Source organism: Sorex araneus, chromosome 9, assembly GCF_027595985.1.
Source record: "Sorex araneus isolate mSorAra2 chromosome 9, mSorAra2.pri, whole genome shotgun sequence".
NCBI lineage: Eukaryota > Metazoa > Chordata > Mammalia > Eulipotyphla > Soricidae > Sorex > Sorex araneus.
In genome coordinates, this window is record NC_073310.1 from 7,314,519 (window position 1) to 7,337,348 (window position 22,830).

Below are 22,830 nucleotides of genomic sequence, written 5' to 3' on the forward strand. Positions count from 1 at the left end.
GGTGCCATGAATGTCAGGTCAAATCATTCTAAACAGAGGAGAAAGTGTGCAAACAAAGCACTCGGGCAAAATACTATCAATTAAAATGAAATAAGGCCCAGGCAGAGAGCCCTCAGGGCGGGAGAGCAGGCCTGGCAGACACCCCCCCCATGCCCCCAGGGCCTCAAAGGACTGAGAACCACCAGGTATATCCCTGGCAACCCAAGCACCACTGGTCCCAGTGGCAATGTCTGCTGGGGCCCAGCACTGAACCATTGGGCCCCACAGAGAGACTGAGTGTCACCAGGAATGGCCCCCAGGCTACCTGAACCTCACCTGGGAGCCCTCCTACAAAAAATAATTAAATAAGTACATATATCCTGCATTTTTCTAAATCTCCATTTGTACCTTTTTATGTCACTGGTTTAAAGAAATCACAAGTTGCAGACACACTGTCATTAACCACCAAGAAAAAGAAAAAAGGCACTGTAGTTCTTATGGGAGAAATACAATCTGAGATGCTAAAATGGAGGGGGCTGTGGGAGGTCACCCTGGAGACAACAACATACGCTTAACACATTCTGTTTGTAACACACAGTGGAGCTAGAAATGCAGCTGAGTGGTACAGCACATGCTTCACATGTATGAGTTCCTGTGTTTGATATGTGGCACCTAAAGATAAAATCAGAATAGTAAATTTTTCTTAAATAGTAACATTTTCTGCCTTGCACTTTAGCAGACCGACTTCGGCACAGGGATCTGAAGATTCTCTATCGGGAGAAAAAAATAGAAGGAAACTAGCAGCAAAGTGGCAGGTCTTAACAGTGGACGAGTGTACATTCCCACATTCTGCTTGTTACAACTCACATGAACGTGACCTGTGATAAATGCAACATGAAGAAAAAGCAGACAGTAAACATTTCCCATAAATTACTCCCTCCAAAGAGGCCTTCATTAGCTACGGCAAAGGGCATAAATTTCAGAATCACAAACACTTTGGATTTGTAGTTTGACTATTGGAGACTAGTAAGGACACTTTGGTGTTCTCATCAATAAAATAAAGACGGTAGAAATTCTCCTCTCAAAGGATTAATGTGGGGGTAAGGAAATCACAGAGCACTCAGCCTTTGCTCAGAACACAGCGAGATTCTACAAATGTCAATAAAGGAATCATTTACAACACTTTATTTCATTTGTAAAATTACATTACATGAGGTGTTAGAAAGTATTTGAAATTATTTGACTTAAACCCAGTCTTATTCTCCAAGGCCCCTTTTATCTACAACAATCACCGTTAAACAAACACTTGTGCTGGAGCCTCAAATCCAAATCTATTTTGGCCTGGAAATCTGAGTCGAGATCAGCTCAGAGGACGGCTCGGACAGTCCCTCGGCGGCTCTGGCTACTCACAGAGCCCGTGTTGGGAGCCATCTAGCACTGGGGAGGTCTCAGGGCCCCACACACAACCGACCGTTGGCAGCACCAACGGACAGCAAAACACAAAGTCCTAGGAATCTCCAAAACAGCAGAACTTATTTCAACAGTTTTCTTAACAAGTGCTTTTTCTTAAGTTTAAACAAGAAATTTCCATAGTCTGTTAGATAAGACTAAGTTGCTGATTAGCACTTTTCAAACATGAGTATCATTCACTCATGTCTCCCAAACGCAAGCATTCCTGGTACAGTGCCTAGGATTTTCCAAATGATGAACTAAAGAACTCTACCTTGACAGAGATGCAAAGCTAGAGAGCCAAGTCTTGATGATGTAGAGGGGAAATGGGACACAGCGTCCCTGGCCCATAAATGGTTTATGCCCCCTGCTGCTTGTTTATGTCCTTGAGCTGGTAACAGTTATCCTGAGAGTAAGAAATCTGAAATCTGTTAAACTGACTTTCCACATACAGTTTTTAGACCATCACTGTTCTAACGTGAAATCTGAATTTACATTTAAGAACTCTCGGTCTGTGCTCCCCCATGTTAGGGCAAAACTGTAACTTGCAATATTAATCTCCTGTGATGGATGTTGCATGACCAAACCCTAGTCCTGCCATCATTCTTTCTATACTCATGGTAGTTGCAATTAGGCAGCAAGTTCGGGGCAGAGAGTGAGAGCTCAGTGAACTGAGCATACACTTTACATGTGGGAGCCCTGGGTTCAAGATCTGGCACCACATACCCTCCATCTTTAGCCAGTACTGCTGGGGGGCATGCCCAGAGCACTGAGCTGGGAGTAGTAATATACCTAAGCAAAAATGGGTATGGCCCGAACCCCCTCACTCTCAAGAGGGAGGGGAGGAGGGAATAGGATGGATCCCAGATTGCGGTCTGTACCTTGAGCGCACTGCTTATAACCTAGACCAGGGCTGCAGGAACCAGTCAAGAGACTGCAGAATTAATGCCAGGATCCAAGTCCATGAGAATAAAGGTGCTACATCCCCAAAAGTGACTGAGGGAAACTCATGGTCCAAGAAACTATAGAAACTATGCTGCAAATTCCCACACCCAGATGCTATAAACCAGAAACTCAGTGGGAGACATGAAAATACCAGAATGTCAAAGGGATTCTGAGCAGCCCGATGAGAAGTGACATTCCAAATAGAGACTTGTTGACCAAGCATCCCTTATTTTTAAAAGTTGCACGTCTCTCTTTTTTCCTAAAAGATGCTCCATTGGGGGCTTGAGGGGTAGTACAGCAGTTAGGGCATTTGCTTTGCAGGCGGCCGACCCCGGTTCAATCCCTGGCATTGCATATACCCCCAAGCACTGCCAGGAGTAATTCCTGAGTGCAGAACCAGGAGTAAGCCCTGAGCATCGCTGGGTCTGACCCAACAAGAGGGTAAAAAAAAGAAGAAATTAAGAGTAGTGCTCTTATGGATGCCCAAATGCCCTCAATTCTTCAGATTGTCAAGAGCTTTCTCCATTGGCTTGGGTTCCCCGTCTCTAACCAGGAGGAGCTGTCTGAGCTAGTGGCAAAGTCCTACCCATACCACATTCTGGGCCAGGTCATCCCGTCTCAACATCTGACTATCAACGACACCCCACACCCTGGCCCTTCACCTCAAGTCTAGAGCAGCGAGGCATGGAAGCTGCGGTATGTCATGCTCCAGGTTCAAACAACTGCATCCTACTAACTTGATGGCTGTCGAACACTGGGTAAGTGACTTCCCCTCTCAATAAGGGTAAATGTTTTATTTATATGGATTTACAAGAACACAAGGGTTCCTGGAAAAGGAATTGTAATAATACCATGATTTTCATTTAACCAGCCTTGCAAAAACATTTAACCAGCCTTGCAAAAAGATACCAAACTGTTTCAGCATGGTTGGTAGAAACATTTTAATGAACAAATAGAAGCCATTATAGCATCAGACATCAATTCATCCTTTTACCTGTCCTTCAGGTGACTTATTAGAATCCCATGTAAAAGACAGGAGGTTGTGCTTCTTAATACATTAATAAAGAGGACTTGTGGGAGTACAAGGGGGAAGGGTAAAATTCTGACACAAGAAAATTACAAAAATCTATCATCCCTTGCAATCCCTGGTTCACAGAATCAGTGTTAAGGATCACATCATCTTATATAGCCCAAGAAATTAGTATTTAGAGAGAATGATACAGAACCATTATTCATAATAATTTAAATTATAACAATATTCACCATGTGTATGTATCATTCTGCACTTGATTCAGGTGACTATTACTTAGGTAATGTGAATGAAAATATCAATTCATATTTATACAAGTAATTTTGCTTGGCTATTAAAAACGGAAAGAAAGGAGCTCCTAGCTATTGACTAATTAGAATGATACAACTACAAATACATTTATAGAAATGGCCTTTCCCATAATAACACTGTCAACAAAGGTATTACTAGGTGAAAGAAGAACATGAATTTTATACTTGTCACTTTATGGAGTCATTATCACAATTCAAAAATGAACTCAGACATTAACTTACACAGTAATAGTGAATAAGTTGTATAGGTTAACCCTCAAATTACCACCTTTGGATCTGCCACTTCATTTTTATCTCTCCACAAGAGAAGAATTTGTACTTTCCATATTTTTCTGAATTTCTTTGAAATAAAAAGATTGGAGAAAGAAATATGTTGTCTATAGTTTATTATGAAGATTGGCTATTCTTAATGACCAATAATTTGTAGAGAAAAATTAAAGTGCTCCTTTTCATTACTTTTGGGATAACTTGATGCATTTATCATGATCAAGCTGCTCTTTTCTTTCTTTAGCATTTTGTGAGGAATTTTAATGACACCACCAATAAAATACTGTTTCAATAAAAATGTACTAAATTTATTTTATAGTACAGCTGAGATAAAAACAAAGTTCTGTGTGCTTTCAACGAGAAACTTAATTTTATATATGACTTTAGTGCACATATTTTGAAAGATAAATTTCAGGTTTTCTATACTTTCCTTGGGCTGGAGCAATAGCGCAAAGGGTAGGGTGTTCGCCTTGCAAGTGGCTGACCCGGGTTTGATTCCTCCGCCCCTCTCGGAGAGCCCCGCAAGCTGCCGAGAGTATCTTGCCCGCAAGGCAGAGCCTCGCAAGCTACCAGTGGTGTATTCGATATGCCAAAAACAGTAACAACAAATCTCACAATGGAGACATTACTGGTGCCCGCTCGAGCAAATTGATGAGCAACGGGACGACAGTGAGAGTGATATACTTTCCTCAGGTTATTTATTTTATTCCTTTCCCAACCATGTCATTTCATCCCAGTATTAACACTTACACAGTCACCACTTCTAATTTTATTAATTGGTGTTTTCATTACTTTCGGTAGTTTGATTTTAAGTTTTCTACGTTGTATCAGTTGGGGGTAAGAAACTGGGCCAAATCTGCAGTGCCTGGGGGCTACTCCAAGTGGTGCTCAAGGGAACAAGCCAAGCAGTGCCCAGGATAGATCCAAGATTAGCCGCAAGCAAGGCAAGCTCCAATACCATCTTGCCAAGCCCCAAGTATTCTAAATCTGAAACAACTTTAACTTTTTAGCAGCAAAGAAATACGTAAGGTAATCCTACAGATCGTTTTTGCCAATCAGAATCCCGCCTTAGTATTTTCCCCATACACTTGACTATAATTTATGTCGGCTTTAATGAAGCATGAGCATCGCTCATTCTTGGCACGATGGATAAGGGGTCAGACTATATTAAATAACTGTCAAGGGATATGTCCAAATCAAAGCGCTACTATAAGACAGGTACTATGTGACTGTAAGCAAAATACAAAATCTGAGTCTTCTTTTTAACATCATACATGGGAATACTATCATCTCTCAGAGTTACATTGATGACTAAATGAAAAGCTTATCTGATTAAGTTTTTAAAAACACAAACTGCATGCTTTAAGCATCACGCTCAAGTGCCTCTCAAAGTAATTTGCCTGGCACCCGGCAGAAAGATAGAAAGATGACGTGTGTGCAGAGTCCTACAGACCCTATCAAGGTGCCAAAATACTGATTAACATGACATAGGAGACACACACATACTTAAAGATAACACCACTACATCGATCTGGCAAATAATTAACAATATGTTAGTCCTATCAACACTTAGCTCTCAATCATAAACGAAGAACACTAAATGTGTCTTGCTGTTTAGTTGGGGGCCACAGCCAGCAGTGCTCAGGGAGTGTTTCACTCCTGGGAGTGCCCAGGACGGAACGAGGCATCAAGTTTGGGTTGACCACGTGCAAAGCAAGTATCTTACCCACCGTACCGACGATACTAAATGAGTCTCATTTTTCAAAGAAAGTATTCAAGTGTGCATTAGAAATTCTTTAGAAGAAAATTAAACGTTATTATACTGTTTATGTTTTTAAAAGATCATTTTTTTTCTAATCAAGTAACACGTGCCTCACTATAGAAAACTGAAAAATACGGGCATACAAAGAAGAAAACAATCACCAGTAATTCAATATCATCTTTACTTTCAATTGTAGTTTGAGAAATTTAATTTTCAGATGACAGCTTCTTTCTTTCAATTCTGAAAACAGATGAAATCTCATGAATCGAGGTAATTACTGTCAAGTTGCTTAAAAATAGAAATGTTCTTCAAATAGGTAAGAAACATTAACTTCACTTATAATTGTTTTAAATAATGAACGCTTTCTATTCCTTTTATGCTTAATGTAAACTATGTTCAATCAACAAACATGACAGACTGAATTTAACTAAAATATTTTTAAACAATTGAAACATATTTTGATAAAATGAGTCATGTCTAGAAACTGATTATAATTAATTAGTGAAATTAAAATTCACTCTCTTCAACAGTTCAGATAAGGCCAAGTCACTTAACAGGCATCCTTCAAGCATAATGTGTTTTAGCTTGGTTCCAGATATGCCAACAAACTTTAAGGAAAAGTAACTTTTGTTCTCCTAAATAGTGCTTATGAAAACAAGTTTCCAGGAAAAACCAATACTAATTAAAAGAATGCCTATTTGAAAGGCATTTACACTTTCAGTATATTAACATTTAATAGCCCCCCCAAGGCTGACCTTAAAACCTCAGGCTTAAATTACACAATGAAAGGCAATGGAATTTATAATAAAAGTACTTAAGGAAATTGCCCTTCTCCCCAACTCTGTGTTATGAAATCTTTCCTGGTTTACAACAATAAAACCCAGAGGACTTATTTGACATGATCTTATTTTACTCAAATTTGCAGCACAAATTTTTACAATTTTCTAAACTAATACTAAAGTCCAAGATGATACTTTTAAGTCCCTTTTTAAATATCAAAATATCATCTTGAGTCATTCATCAAACTAGTCAGCTTGCCTGAAATCAACAGAAGCTTTTATCTCAGAGAGAGAGAGAGAGAGAGAGAGAGAGAGAGAGAGAGAGCAGGCAAGGACCAGTGAGCAGGCCCGTGCCCAGGGGCCCTGCTACAACCCCTGGAACCACACACAGCCCTTCCCACAAGAGGAAGTAGCCTTGTGGCCCCAAAACATCAAAACAAAAAACAACCCCCCAAAAAAGAAAGCCTTTCAACATTGTGGTAACTCAGTTTCACATCAGTTTTAAGAAGTGACTTTTAAAATTCAGGACAGTTTAGTTGACCTGCAATTTGAAGAATAAGCAAGCTTGCCATTCTGCAAATACTCCTGTTCATGCTCCTTTATGTCCTGTTTGTTGTTATTGTTGTTTTTGTTGATGTTAACTTTTGGGTGTCAAAAAGCAAGATATGCCTAGTTTTTAACTGCAGAGTTAAAATACATAAATATTTCATATTTCATTAATACTTTTAAAAACAAAGCTCATTCAAAAATCCCATAAACTTCATAGATATGTATGTGCCCATAATTAATTGACACAGCGGAGCAATGAATATTGTTTTATATGGGCTATACTTACGCATGCGCACGCACGCGCGCGCGTGCACGCACACACACACACACACACAAAGATATGAGAGAGAATCTATTATTGGCTTATAAATCAGCTCACTGAATTACAAAGAACAAAGTTGTAGTCTGGTCTAAAATGTGTGAGATTAGATTTTTATTCCCACTGGATGTTGCCTAACCAACCCTGGCTCCGTTATACAACTTTTCACATTCATAAAATTCCCTTTAATTGGAACAAGCAAACGAAGGGAAAGGATTAATAGGAAGTTTAGCACGACAGAACAGGAAGCACTTGCAGTCCGCAACAGAATTGTGCCCACATGGAAATGCCAGGTCAGTCACTAACATAACTTGTTTTAGAGTGTGAAGAAAAATAGCTCGATTTTGAGGAAACAATGAAACTACAGAGACACTGATTTGTAGAAAGGTCCTTAAACAAGATTTGATCCGATCCCCTTGTTTTCATGATGAAATGGAGTAAAAAATTAGTTCAAATCATTTCAATCCAAATACCCAACTCCCTGCTATGTTCTGGGTTTAGTTCAAGGATTCAATTTTGTAAAGAGACTCCTTTTACTTACACATGAAACATGTCTGTTTATGTTAGACACTTCATTTGTAAGTCTTTAAAATTAATTGAGAGGCTGTCAGGATTGGTGGGAAGAACTGAAATCTAAGCCTTGCAAACAGTGGGATTAAAAACTGTGGGCTCGGTGTGAATCTCTTATTTTAAAAGTAAAGGAACAATTTTACTTCTAAACCATGAAAGTAACACAGCAAATCAAATTCCCTTTCAATTAAAAAAAAAAAAGTAGCATTGAGAGTTTGAAAGTTCATACTTTAGAGACTAGGAAATTGAATTAAAATATTGTATCTAATTTTCCAATTATGATGGAGTCAAGAAAAATTATGTAAATATTAAAATCTTCTGAGTAAAATTTCTGGAAGACTACATAAAGAATTTATAGAATCTCGGGGAGAAAGAGATAAGAACAGAAAGTTATTTCTCACCTTCAAAACTATATCTGGGGCTGGAGCAATAGTGCAACGGGTGTTTGCCTAGCACGTGGACAACCTGGGTTCGATCCCCGGCATCCCAGATGGTCCCCCATGCACCATCAGGAGTATTCCTAAGTGCAGGGCCAGGAACACCCCCTGAGCATCACTAGATGTGATCCAAAAAGCAAAAATAAATTGAAAAAATATTTAAAAACTGTTTCCAAGATTATATATTATTTTAATAATTTTTATGAATTCCAGGTCTTGAAACCTTACAAGCAATCTCACAATGGAAAGCAGTGCAACATAGAAGCAAGCACAGTGAACAGGGGAAGGGCAGAGTTTATTCCAGCTCCATCTAGCGCAGTGACCTTGGAGAATATACTCCAATTCCAATATTCCACCTTTCTAACAAAAACAAGAAAGAGAAGGATCACTGTGCCATCATTTTGCAGCATTCAGTTTTATATTAGCTCATCTTAGGTTATTTTTCTCTCCTTTAGTAGATAGTCAGCATATCCATCAAACACTGAAAGAACAGAAACTAAACAAAAAGAAAAGATGCAAATGGATTTCCCGAAAATAAGAACAATTAACACCCCCCCGCCCCCGCCTCACAGCCACCATGTCTATCAGAATTCTGGAAATGTTTCATTTGCAGGAGAAAAATACAGAAGGAATAAAAATTAAGGTGGTGAGTGGCTGAAGCAATAGCACAGAAGATAGGACGTTTGCCTTGCACGTGGCCGACCCAGGTTCGATTCCCAGCATCCCATATGGTCCCCAGAGCACCAGGGGTAATTCCTGAGTGCAGAGCCAGGAGTAACCCCTGTGCATCGCCAGGTGTGACCCAAAAACTGGGGAAAAGAAATTAAGGTGGTGAAATACCAAACTCTATACTCAAAAAGGTACATAAATACAAGTCAAAACCACGCCCTGAGTGTTTTATTAAAACACCTTCCAAGTGTGTAAACAACATAATTAAATTCTAAAAATTATTCTAAATTACACAAATTACAATTCTGCTGGAGCTAGAATATTGTCTTCTGTTTCTTAATTGACTGACTGGCCATACTTTCTGTCCCTAAGTACTAATTCAATTATTGGTTTCCCTAATGATGAATCAGAATGCATAAAATTTTTCTATGTAGTTTCATGCTGTAACAGGAAAAATAAGGTACATTACTGTATTTTTTTTCAGCTTTATGTGACCAATCATAAGGTATCATGGTTATCAAATTTATCCAATGATTTTTCATAATCTACTATTACAATGTCTATTGTAAGTTTCTTTTGTAGTTTTCCCCCAATTCACATCTTTTGAATAAAATCTGTACCAAGGATTAAATGCTAAAAAGTCTTTTTAAGCATTGGAGAAGCCCAATATTTGATCTTTAAACAAGAGATCAATTTTCCTATACTTTGAATAAACATAAAAAGAGGAAAACTTACTATTTTCTCCCATTATTTGTCTAACTGCCACAAATAAGTCATATATTTCGATCTGCTAGTAAACCAGCCACTGGATATTAGACAAAGCATCAAGAGGCAGATCAAAACCGTCACCTCTTGGACCCTGATCCCCATTTCCTTGGCCCCCAAATTCCAACTGACTTGAGAAAGCGGAGTTGCTAAGATTGTCCGTTTCAGACCTCTCAGGAAGGATGCAGCCACACATATCCAACCAGAGGGGGTCTCTGACTTAGCAAAGTCCAGCTGAGTGCCTTAGGACAAGCGTCTGACCGCTGCGTATTATTTAAGAAAGTGCAAGATGAAATCTTCCTTCAGCTCAAGCATCTGAAATACCTGGGGCTTTTGCCTCCACTCCCTGCACTGTTACAATGACAGGAATCTTGCCCATGCAGGGCTGTAGTGCACACATGTGACCAGAAGGCGACAACACTTTCACACAATTAAGTTGCGAGGTTGCACACGTGACCGCAATGTTCCTTAAAGGGTGCATTTCTTTGGTACTAGTGGCCAAATATTCCAGTGGTGGTGCTCTCCCCCAGTGGGCCGTGTGGAGTCTAGGAGTCCCTGTGTCACCGTGAGAGTAACCCCTTCTCAGATCATACACACCCAGCCCTGTGGCAGCATCGGGGGTTAAGCACACAGCCAGACAGCTGCAGGGCAGGCTCCGGAAGTCACTGTGGTGCCTGTGGATACACTGTCTCATTTCCACCAAAGATTTTTAACGCTCATGGTCTACAGCAGAGGTTTCCAACCCTGGTCGGGTGGAGGGGGGCGGCGCGGAGATCAAACAGAGGATCTGGAGAGCCTCCTATTTGGGGGTCTTTCTGGACAGTCAAGGTTCAGGAAGAAAAACAAGATTCTGAAGGCCCTTCAGCTGGACAGACGGCGTCTTCTCTTTGGCAGCCCTCCATCGACAGCTGCTTCTGTGACAATTTCCAGCCAGGTTTGCGAAAGACTTCCTTCTAGAAACATGGAATTCCTACAAAGTTTTGTGTAAGTTTTCTAGACCAGAAACTAAAAAGTGAACCTGCCTATTTTTTATTTAAAGCCACCACATTTTATACTTTGCTTCTCCTTTTTGCTATAGTTAAACACACGCGTTTCAGAAATCCTGACTTGATCTGCTCTTGGGTAGCATTATGTATCTGCACGTATGTATGTATACATGTGACACACTATGTATCTCTCTGTATCTGAATGTCTGAAAGAAATGCAGGACTAAGACTAGCACAACTGCCCCCCCCCCCATAATCTCACAGTGCTGCTTAAGTCCTCAAAATACCTCTGAACTCCAGAGTTCTGTTACTGAAATTCTCTAGATCTCTATTTTCTCAACAGCAAATCCAAAGAAAATAATAAAAACCTCAAGAAGAAGACCAGAAGTAATTTATAAAACATTTAGCAAAGAATTTCAACAAATGATAATCCCATTTTACAGATCTGGGCTCTCTTATCTTTCCATCTTAAAGCCATGGTAATCAATACTTTGATGTTTTCTATTCTACTCTTTGACTTTTCAGTAACCATCCAAAAAGGCACTGGAGGCTTCAGGAAAAAATTTAATAGTTCCCCTTCATATCTGAAGGTGATGCCAAATAATGAAACCCATTCGGAGGATACAGTTGCACCAGTGAATACCATCTAAAAACTCCAATTAATGGGGCTAGAGAGCAAGTACAGTGGGTAAGGTGTTTGCCTTGCACGTGGCCCACCTGGTTTAATTCCCAGCATCACAATGGTGTCCCCAAGTACCACCAGGAATGATATCAAGTACAGAGCCAGGTGTAAGCCCTGAACACCACAAGGTGCCCCCTGCCCCACCAAGAATCAGGTAAACGCTATTACTAGTGAGCAGATTCTGTAATACAGTGTTGGAGTTTACAGACTCTGGTTCACTTTTCCCAAAGTGGGGGATACAACTTGCCTAGGGGGCAGGGGACAGGCGGGGTGGGGAACAGTCGTCTCAGTATGGTAGAGATGTGCTTTCTGCCAGTTTGTTTAAAGAAGGTAGATTTCCTGGCAGACACTGAGTGATTCTCCCCACACTGCTCCCCCGAACATGGTTGGAAATCTCTGCTGTCAACTATAAATCTATAAATGCTAAAAATCTTTGGTGGGAAATAAGACAATAAATACCAAAGGCATTAAAAAAGGAGCCCTAAAACTGGTCCAAGATTATATTAACAAAATCATAAATCTCAGTCAAGAGCAATAAAAGAAGTCACACACTGAATCGTGGTAACTTTGTTACAAGTTTGGCCTGGACCCCCAAAAAGAAGACTTGGTGTGGTCTTTTTAAAATTTTTTTATTATTTTTGGTTTTTAGGCCACACCTGGCAGCGCTCAGGGGACCCGTACTCAGGAATTACCCTTGGCAGCACTCAGGAGACATATGGGATGCCGGGGATTGAGCCCAGGTTGGTCAAATGCAATGCAATCCAAATCACTGTACTATCACTCTGGCCCCTCGTCTTTTTATTTTTCAAGTTTGTTAAAAATCTTTTACAATGCTTATTTGTGGGTTTGGAATTTGCCAATTCCTGAAATCTTGCAAGCAAGCACTATAGTTTAGTCTTAGTTAAACAACTGTCTGCACAGAAAAATTCTGAAGTATCTCTCTGGCTCACTAGAAGTCTGCTTGAGAAGCCATCTCTTTAGACTGTCCACTTCTAGGCATACACTCTCCTCTGTCATCAGCCAAGTCCTTTGTCACTATTGTTTCCATCTCTATGATTCTAAGTTTCATGGCATGATTCCGTCATGTTATTTTATTCAGGTTTACCAAATGCTAAAACAAGATCTCTTTTTTAAAAAGCTACTGTTGGAAGGGCCTGAGCAATAGTATAGGGGGGAGGGCATTCTCCTTGCATGTGGCTGACCCAGGTCCGCTCCCTGGCCCCCAGAGTTCCCCAAGCACTGCCATGAGTGATTTCTGAGTGCAGAGCCAGGAGTAACCCATGAGCATCATTTGGGTAAAAACAGAAATTACTACTAGAAAAAAAAAAATCTCATAGAATATGCACCGTCTGTCATAGCAGTGTTGTCCTGTTGTTCATCGATTTACTCGAGCGGGCACCAGTAACGTCTCCATTGTGAGACTTGTGGTTACTGTTTTTGGCATATCGAACATGCCATGGGTAGCTTGCCAGGCTCTGCCATGAGGACAGGATACTCTCGGTAGTTTGCGAGGCTCTCCGAGAGGGACAGAGGAATCGAACCCGGGTCAGCCGTGTGCAAGGCAAATGCCCTACCTGCTGTGCTATTGGTTAAACTGATTAACATTGTCTCATAGAATATAGGTATTAAAAAACCCTCCAAAATTAGCAAATCTGATAGAAGAAGTATACAGAGTGATTATAAAGTAAGCTTTTGCTTTCAAGATGACAAACAGTGAACTGATACTCAGCAAACCACGATTAAATAAAGCAATGAACCGATGAGTAGCATACATGTACCCATTTTTATAGCATCTGTATAGAAAAGAGGTGTGTGTGTGTGTGTGTGTGTGTGTGTGTGTACACATTTGTGTATGTTTGCATAAAAAGAACTGATGACAGGATTCAAGAATAAGAGCAAAGCCACCAAAGATGGGCAAGGGAGAAGAGATAACCCCCCGCCCTCTGGGCCTCCCAAGAGGTGCTCAGGTGCTCTCAAGGCCCCACCAGTGACTCTCAGTTATGACCCTCAGCTCTGTGCACGACCTTACATGTGTGATGCCGCTCAGGCCCCTTCATGCTGGGGAGAGCCAAGACCCCCTACTGGTGCTGGGCACCCCCAGGGCTTCTGTCAGCAATGCTTGGAAGACTGCTGTGAGGAGAAAAGTCTTTTAATTACACTGTGCTATTTTATCAATTACAGAGGATGAAATTTAAGTTTGTTGCTGAAAAGAAAACATTTTCAGATATGCAAGTTTTAATGAAAACATATACACTTTGGAATCAAAATTTTAAAATCCAATCATTTCTTAGGTAAGTACAGAGACTCAATGCTGGACCTAATACAAATTTGAGATGTTTGTTTTATAATCAATAACCAAATCTCCATTAAATTTGTAATATTAACCTTGTTAGTGAGGACAGCATGAATAATTCAAGCAATTATTTACGCAACTGGCATCTATGAAACTAGTAACACTTGGGTTTAAAAGCGTCACTTACCAGCTGGGTGGCTATTCAGCTCCTCATTTAACCTATTTGTGTAGTGACTTTCCTTTGAAGGGCAGAGGTCAGCAAATGGAGGCCTCATTGTCTGTGCCCTACACATAAAAATGTTGGGGGTGTATCTTCTGGTAAACATTTTAAATGAAACAATCCACACCCAACTGCTTACAGTTTATGACTGATGTGTGGAACAAGGTCAGAACTGACTCATTCTGACAAAGACCATTACACCCTGCAAAGCCCAAAATAATTATTCCTAGCCCCTTCACAACTGAGACCAAAAGGCAGGCAAACTACATCCACATTTGAAATACGTTAGGCTGAGAAGGTAAAGCTCTATCCTAAACCAGAAACAGGTCAAACCATTTTCACACTAATGCAGAGCCATTACTTATCTTTTTGACTTTCATTGACTCCAAGTGCAAATGGAGTTTGCCAGAGGCTCCGTGACTTGTGATGTCACCTCAGCCGAGCAGCAGAAGCAGACAGAATACAGCTGCTTTCTCTTAAGCCAGGCACTACAGAGATTTGCAAAAAAAAAAAAAAAAAAAAAACAGTGCCATTCTTTATAGAATTCTTAGTTTAGTTTTAAAACGTTTATTTAGGTCAATATAATGGATTTGCTTGGTCTGTCACCCGGCTGTCCTCAGGGCTGGGCTCAGGGATTGATACTCCTGGTGGTGCCCGTTGTCCTGGGGTTCATCGAACCCCGGTTGACCAGTTTCATGGCAAGTGCCTTAGGTCTCTGTACTAACTCTCTGGCTCTATTGCTATTTTTTGGTTTGTCTGTTTGGGCCAAACCTGCCAGTGTTCAGGGTCTGACATGAGGTGACAGAAATCGAACCCTGGTCAGCAGCTTCTGCACTATCTCTCCAGCTCCCCAAAATCAAATAGTTTAACTTTTGTCAGCTTAACTCTTTTTTTTTTTTTGCTTTTTGGGTCACACCTGGCAATGCACAGGGGTTACTCCTGGCTCTGCACTCAGGAATTACCCCTGGCGGTGCTCAGGGGACCATATGGGATGTTGGGAATCGAACCCGGGTCGACCTCATGCAAGGCAAACGCCCTACCCGCTGTGCTATTGCTCCAGCCCCCAGCTTAACTCTTTTAAGGTAAATACTGGTCAATATATAGTCTACATAAAAACTCCCTGGTGTGCTCAAAAAGTTTATAAGTGTTTTGAGAACAAAAATTTTTAGAATCTGCCATCCTATATCTCTACTATGCAACCGTGGCATGATTAACTGGTCTACCAGAACAGATTTCTTGGCAGGAATTGGAAAAACAGAGTCTACCAGAACAATAAATAAGACAATTCCACATGCGATTTATGGAGAAAAATTGACAATTCTAATTAAATAGAAGCTCCCTAGGGTACTTGTTAAAAATTTTCATTCAGAACTTTGAAATACAGCCAAAGGGAAACAACTCAGTTTTTCAAAGTTATACAAGGGGAAAGCCCATCTGAAAACTATGTATTGTTTTGGCTCTCCAACTTGTACCACCGCCAGAGTAAGGCAGCAAAATCACAGGAGTGTGCTGGGAAATTTTAAATGAGGGGCTGGAAGAGGGGCAAGAGAGTCAAAGCAACCCACTGTATGAGGATGCAAGCTACTAGACTAGACTGCATTCCATAAAAGAAAGCCAGGTCTCCATTAAGTTTCCAAGTGAAACCTGCAATCTAAAGTAAAACTAATATAAAAAACACGAGTAATGACATCCAATTTGATTCTAAGGTTTGAGATGTTATACAAAACCCAACCACCACTTATGTCCAATTAATGAGCAATTGTTGTTATTTAAGAATTTCTTTTCCAATTTAGATGCATAACTGAACTGTAAACTAGCACTAAACTGGAAGTATATGAAATGTAAATATTTTATTAAAAAGTAGCAATTTAAATGTCTTCAAAACTGGGGAGGAAAAGAATTTTTTTTTTTTAATTTATCGCGAGCATTTCTAAGACCAGACCAAGGTAGATAAAAAACTGGGCCTGGGGACACATGCTTGGACTTATTATACTGAATGCTTAGCCTGTCCTGATTATTTACAAAATCAGAATAACGAGAACATCCACAGGGAAATATCTTTGTAAAACAGGAAATAGGCAGGACGGCTTTAACATCTTACCTATTCTGTCACCATTTCACTTATTTATTGTGGTTTTTTGGGAGTGGATGGGTAGGTGGCACTCTGGTGGCCAGAGCCAGGGGACCATTTGGGATGCCGGAGGTTAAACCAGGGCAGCCATGTGCAAGGCAAACACCCTTACCACCATTACCCCAGCCTCAACTTAGATGATGTAAAATGTTCAGTATCCGTGCATTTTATATTTGGATTAAAGTCCCAATTTTGTCTTCTTGTAAATTATATTTTGGTATGCCTAAATTGTCCTTTTCCAGATTATCTACAAACTGTATAGCCAGGGTAGCTATCTAATCTTATCACTAGAGACACTTGACTTAACAGAACTTAGAATAATCTTTCATATTAAAATCCAAAATAAATAAACCACCCTCGGGCCAGGAAGAAATCTTAGAGTGGAAAATATGTTTTGCATGCAGAAGCCCTGTGTTCGATCCCCAGCAACATGGTTCCCCAAGAATGATGAAGAGCTCCCACCAAAACAAGCAAACTACTCTTAATTCTCTAAAGGCTTCTTTATAACAATTTTAGAAACAAAATTAAATTTATAAGACCCTGGTTTTAAGGGTAAGTTTTATAAAGGTTCTAGCATTTGTTTTCAGTACCTGGCTTAAAGAATATTAAGACTATATACACAACGTAAAATTCTTTGAAAGAGGATAAAATAAATAAATAAATAAAAAGAAATAAAAAAGAAAGAAAAAGAAAAAAAAAGGAAAAAGAAAAAAAACAAACAAACAAAAAAAAGAGAGGATAAAATAAAATTATTCACACTGCTAGTTTTACAATTTAATCTTGAAAACTTTATCATTCTGTGCGTTGATATGAATTATCCCAATTAAATCTTAGGACAACCTTTATAATGTGGACGTCATCGTTATTATTTTCTCTATTACTATTCCCACTAAAGAGTTCAGCAGGAGGCTGTAGAGATGGGACAGCAAGTAAGGCACCTGCCTTCATATGAGCAACCTGGGTTTGATCCCAGGCACCACATACGGTCCCACGAGTACCGTAGGAGTGTTCCCTGAATGGAGAGTCAGGAGTCAGCCCTGAGCAGTCACTTTGGCCCAAAAACCACTAAAAAGAAGATGAATAAGAATGCAAGAACAGAAACACAAGCTCTTGTGACTAAACAATTAAGTTATGTATACGAAGAGCATAATTTGGGCAGGAATTAGAAGAAAGTATTAAATTACTGTCACTTGCTTCTGAAAAAGCAGACTATGGACAGATTTAGACTCAATGGTAGTAGCTGCATGGATGTCGATGAACATCACTTTCCTGAAAAAGCCACATGTATAAAAGCCCTGATTCCAAAAGCTCTAATTTACAATTTATAGTCCAGACACTCAGACCCTCCCTGCTCATTACCCCTCCTTGTGTCACTTCAGTTGATATTTTTGTTTGCCTCCTCATCAAGTTCAAATGTCTCTGAAAATATTACTTGTTCGATCAGTTAAAATGGATACTTTAACTGAATGCATACTTTTTTCTTTTCTGGCAAATTCAGAAATGATACTATAAACAGCAAGGGAAAGAAAGAGAAGGCAGGGAAGCGCCCAAATTATGGGGGTGTGGGGGGTCTCCTAAAAAAAGGATTCCCTATATACACCTTTCAAAGGGATCAGATAGGTGCCAATGTCCCAAGGAAAAGCTTCTCTGTGTGTACGTGGAAGGATTCCAAGAGCTCTGAAATGCCTGTTTTACAGAAAAGCTGAAAAGAATTAAAAGACCTCTAAATTAAAAGTAGAATTAGAAGAGTTCTGATAAAAATTAGTTTACAGAAACTCAAAGCACATATAAAGAATGATCTGTCCCATTATGACTGAAACGTAAGCACAAAATTTTGTAAGTCTGTAACTGTAACTCACAGTGATTCATTTAAAAATAAAAAACATTTTTTTTTTTAAAAAATGAAAAGAAAAAAAAAAAAAGAATGACCTGTCCTACAACATCATCTAAGCCCGAAGACACAAGCCCTGCTAGAGGACAAACATGAGCCACATTCAAAGTTATCTGTATATTTTTTTAGTTGATGAATCCACTGTCTTGAAAAATATTTAAACAAGGTATTTCAATCCAGTTTTCATGCACATTCACAGTGCATTTCTAAGAGTTTGGGTAAAGGGAAGAGGCCTTTCTCCTATTAAAATTGTGTCTTTAGTAACTTACCTTTTGAACCCATAAAATATGCTTTAAATGATCATGGAGTAATTCAAGAAAGTACATACTTAATTTAACACTTAATTGTAATCATCTGCTCCAAACCAGTACCATAAGTTTTCAGAGGCTGAGTAAACAGTGGACTGGAAAGATAAAGTTGAAAAGCAAAAGCATATTATCCCAAGTTTTCTGTTTTCACATATGGGTATTCAAGGGCTGGTTACCACAAAGTCTCGTTCTTTCCCCCAAGGTACTCTAGCTGAGTCCGATATTTTCTTTAAAACAACTATTCATATTTAGTAGAATAAAAAACTAGTATCTTGAACTATTTTGGATTATGACTTTTTCATATTTATCCTTTTCCTTTTGAATATCATAATGACCTCACATGTGCTCATGATAATTCTTTTCATAGTGAGAGTAAAAACCATAAATATTTATTCAAAGAATAAATCATTAACAGAGGAAAGATGATAATCCCAGATATGTGAACCACACTATGATAAATTCTAGATTTGTAAGTTATGAGAAAAAAAGGAGAAAGTATGCTACACTGAAACTAACACAACGCTCTAAAAAGTCACTGAAATCTCAAAATTCTAACCACTAATTTGTTTAACCTTTTAATCTGTTAAAAAAAATCAGTCATTAAAAAAAAATTCATCTAACACAGAAATATTTCAGGGTACAGCCTTATAGACAGTTAAGACGTCTGCCTTGCATACATCAGATCCAAGTTTCAGTCCTATCAGGCAAGATCCCGGAGCACTATGGATGTGTGCCACAAAAAGGAACGGAGAGAGAGGGAGAGAAAAGAGAAAAAGAAATACTTTTTTTTTTTTGGGGGGGGGTTGGGTCACACCCGGCGATGCACTGGGGTTACTCCTGGCTCTGAATTCAGGAATTACCCCTGGTGGTGCTCAGGGGACCATATGGGAATCGAACCCGGGTCGTCCGCATGCAAGGCAAATGCCCTACCCGCTGTGCTATCAACTCCAGCCCGGAAAAAGAAATGCTTTAAGTCTACTATATATGATAAATGTTTTTGTTCTCTTATGTTCTCTACACAATTTCTATGTAAATATAAGAAACTAGTCAGTTGCAGTTGACACTTCAACTAAAGTGAGCATAAAATAGCCCAAATGCTCAAACTTGAAACTTGAACCAACCAACCACTCATAACTAAGTAACACTGAAAAGTGTACAGAGGACTGATCGTTACAAAATATTTCTTAAAAGGTTATCCCTTAACAATAAAAGTAGAAATGTAACTTCTTAATAGCTCAGCCACTTATTATTGTTAGATAATTTTTAAGACTATTTTCCAATTTAAAAAATTAAAGAACTGCATTTTAAATTTTGATCTTAGGGCAAACGAAATAGATTAAAAGCAGAAAAAAGTATATTTTATTTTTTTTTAGTAAGGGCCCTGCACTAGGGATTATAGTAGAGGTTGGATAGAAAATAAAAAATAGCTCCCACTGGGCATCAGAATAAATATTACGTTCCAAATACTGAATTTAGGCATAATATGGCAATGGGAGAGGGAAGGAGGGGAAACATTCATCTTTCATCATAAATTCAAGAGAATAAAAAAATTTAAAGAATAGTAATAAAGACATGCTATTGAAAAATTTAGAGGTAAAATGCCAGAAAAGATGAGCTAGAAAAGTTGCCTCAGGGGTCCAGCTCAAAGGCGAGAGATCAAAGTTAACTTGAGTTGCCATGGAAGACAGAAAGGGTAGGAGGGAGAGCGCGAAGACGCAAATCAGTTTAGACTGTGGCAGGAATTGTGAAGGGCAATCCTGAATGAAAAGCCTCTGCTGAGGAGGAATGAGTAAATGCTACATAAAGTTCATCCACATTGTAAACACAATTGACACATTATACTTTCATGATAGAGAGGCCTCCCCGAGAACAGTGGGATCCAAAAACCATAAACTCCCACAAGCAGAAGACCGTAACAGCAGAACTAGTTTGAACATTACGGCAAAGAGACTGCACAATTACTAAGGCAATATTTTATGTTGGTACTTGCAGGCTTTTCCTATTCTTCAGACATAAATATTAAGCTGTAATTCTTCACCCATACACATCTATTAATAAACCCAAAATGAAGCATCTTCCCCTCTACTGACAGTCCCAGCTATATTTCTAAGAACCACACTCCTAACACTCCAAATACAAGAGATCAACTCATTGATATAAAGTAGACATGCAGATACATAGGGCTTAACCTTCTTTCTTTAATTCCATGAGAAGTGGTCAAAAGAACTATAATGCCAATAAAGATATTTCCAAATCAGGATGACTTTACTAACTGAAACAATTGTTTAAAACCAGAAAATAGCTTGAGGCCAGAGAGAGAGTACAGCAGGTAGGCTATACCTTCCACACACCTGGGTTCTAGCCCTGGCACCCCATAAGGTCCGCCCCTCCCCCTTTCTGCCCCCCCCCCCCGCCCCTGCATAAACACAGAGCCAGGAGTAAGTCCTAAGCATAGCTGAGTATGAAAGAAAAAGAAACCTAAGAGGAAGAGGAGAGGAGAGAAGCTAGTCAATATTTTAGGGCTAAAATATATAATGTGCTCTTTATGATACAATATTTTATAATTATTTAAGAAATATTGTAAGAAATGTAATTAATTTTATGTGAATCATGTATATAAATAAAACCTGATTCAAATATATCTGAACAGCAAGCTTCTTGTTCAAGAAATCACCAGGAAAAAAATCCTATTTATTCTATTTTCTAAATATCACACAGGCACATAACCATAAAAACAACCACATGCCAAGTTCTCTGCTAGCCACTTTGCAGTCTTATTCCACTTTAAACGGTCTTCAAAATAATCCTCAGACTACTAAAAAGAAAAAAGTAAATCCAGGTCCAACAATATTATTTACATAACCTTTTTAACATTTTAAAGTATACTGCATTAAAATGATGAAAGGAAAATAACAATGAAAATTACATAAAATCAACCAAAACTGATTTCAAACAGTATTCTAAACCTTCTCTTAAGAAGTGAACATTCCTGTTTAACAAGAAGGAGAAAATGTCCTGAAATCTAACTCTAATCTATAATGGTTTCCCCCTGCTGGTAACAGACTACACAGAGGCCAGAGTCAAAACATTTTATTGCACCATTATCATACCTGTCAAAGACAGGACCCCACATGGGCCATTCTGAGCTTGGCTGACCTCCCTGACCTTCCATCCTCTAACGGCCCCCTACCCAATTCCCAGCCTACCCCACCCAACAGAAGGACCACTAAGGAACAAATGACAAATTTATAAAGGCATCTTAGGACAAGACATATAAATATCAACACATAAAAGAGATGATAAAGACCTGTCATGCCTTTATATTTCAGAAAAGGTTTTCAAAGTTTAAAATGTAAGGAGATAGTGAGTCTATAAAAATTAATGCCTTTAAAACAGTGTAACACAAAAGTCATCACTTAACAAGTTGGGGAAAATCCTATCACTCAGACACTGGAATTACTGAGGAAGTATCACTTTAAAAATCAATTGAAGTAAATTATTACATGAAAGCCTCCACCATTGGTGATGCAACCCCAGAGGCTATGCAATCCCACTTTAATAGACAAGTAAATCTAAGGGAAGCACAGTAACAAAGCAATACTTTGATGTCCTAAAATACTCCCTGTGTTCCCATTTGGGTAATAACAAAAAATAGCAACTGAAACTTAAGAAAGTACAAAATCTGCTGAAGCAGGTAAAATTTTAGAAAGGGAGTATAAGAGTCTCCATTAAGAAGGGAAAGGAACTGAGGAGCCATCTCACTCTCAAAATTAAAAACAAAGACATACCCCAGTTTCCAGCAAAACAGATTAAACCATGTGGGGTGGACTTTGGGGGTTACTAAGCCTGATAGGAACTCTACCTTATTTGAAAGTATCACTGCAGCTAGAAAACGAAAACAGAAACACTAGAAAAACAAGCTGCAGAGCTATAAATTGTCTCCTCCTCAGAAAACCACCTCAGCACCCCCCCTGGAAATTTGCTTTCTCAAGTGAACGAAAAGTGCGCCAACTGCACCGGGACTCCAACCACCCCCTGGAGTGCAGTCTAGCTCTGGGAAGGGGGAGATTTCCCACTTAGCTCGTAAATGTCATTTGAAGTTAGAAATCCAACTATCTGTGTAATAAATGCATTTTATTATAACTAATAAATAACTAAGTATCAAAATACATAGCTGACATTACTAAGAAACTACAAATAATAATCTCAAGTCTCATATTTTGAATTATCATCACTAATTCATACTTAGGACTGGATGAAGTTTTCTAATGACATTACAAAATGTTCCTTCTGGGGGCTACAGCGATAGTACAAGGCACTTGCTTTGCACTCGGACATTGCACATAGTACCCACTCCACCCAAGGGAAGGGGGCTGAGAGAGAAAGTGGGGGGAGGGAGGGAGGGAGAGAGGGAGAGAGAGGGGAGGGGGGAAAGTGAGGGGATAATGCCTTAATTTCTTCTGAAAGCCCACAAAGTCCCATTTTGTA

General features: G+C 39.2%; 1 protein-coding gene and 1 non-coding gene across 4 annotated transcripts in view; both read right to left on the reverse strand.

The window, feature by feature from the left end:
• The window catches only part of MED13L (mediator complex subunit 13L), a 282,240-nt gene that overhangs the window by 101,329 nt on the left and 158,081 nt on the right, over positions 1–22,830 (reverse strand). The window lies entirely within an intron of this gene.
• Positions 15,926–16,062, reverse strand: LOC129399007 (small nucleolar RNA SNORA72). Its single transcript, XR_008626857.1, has one exon. It is a non-coding gene; the product is annotated as a small nucleolar RNA SNORA72 (small nucleolar RNA).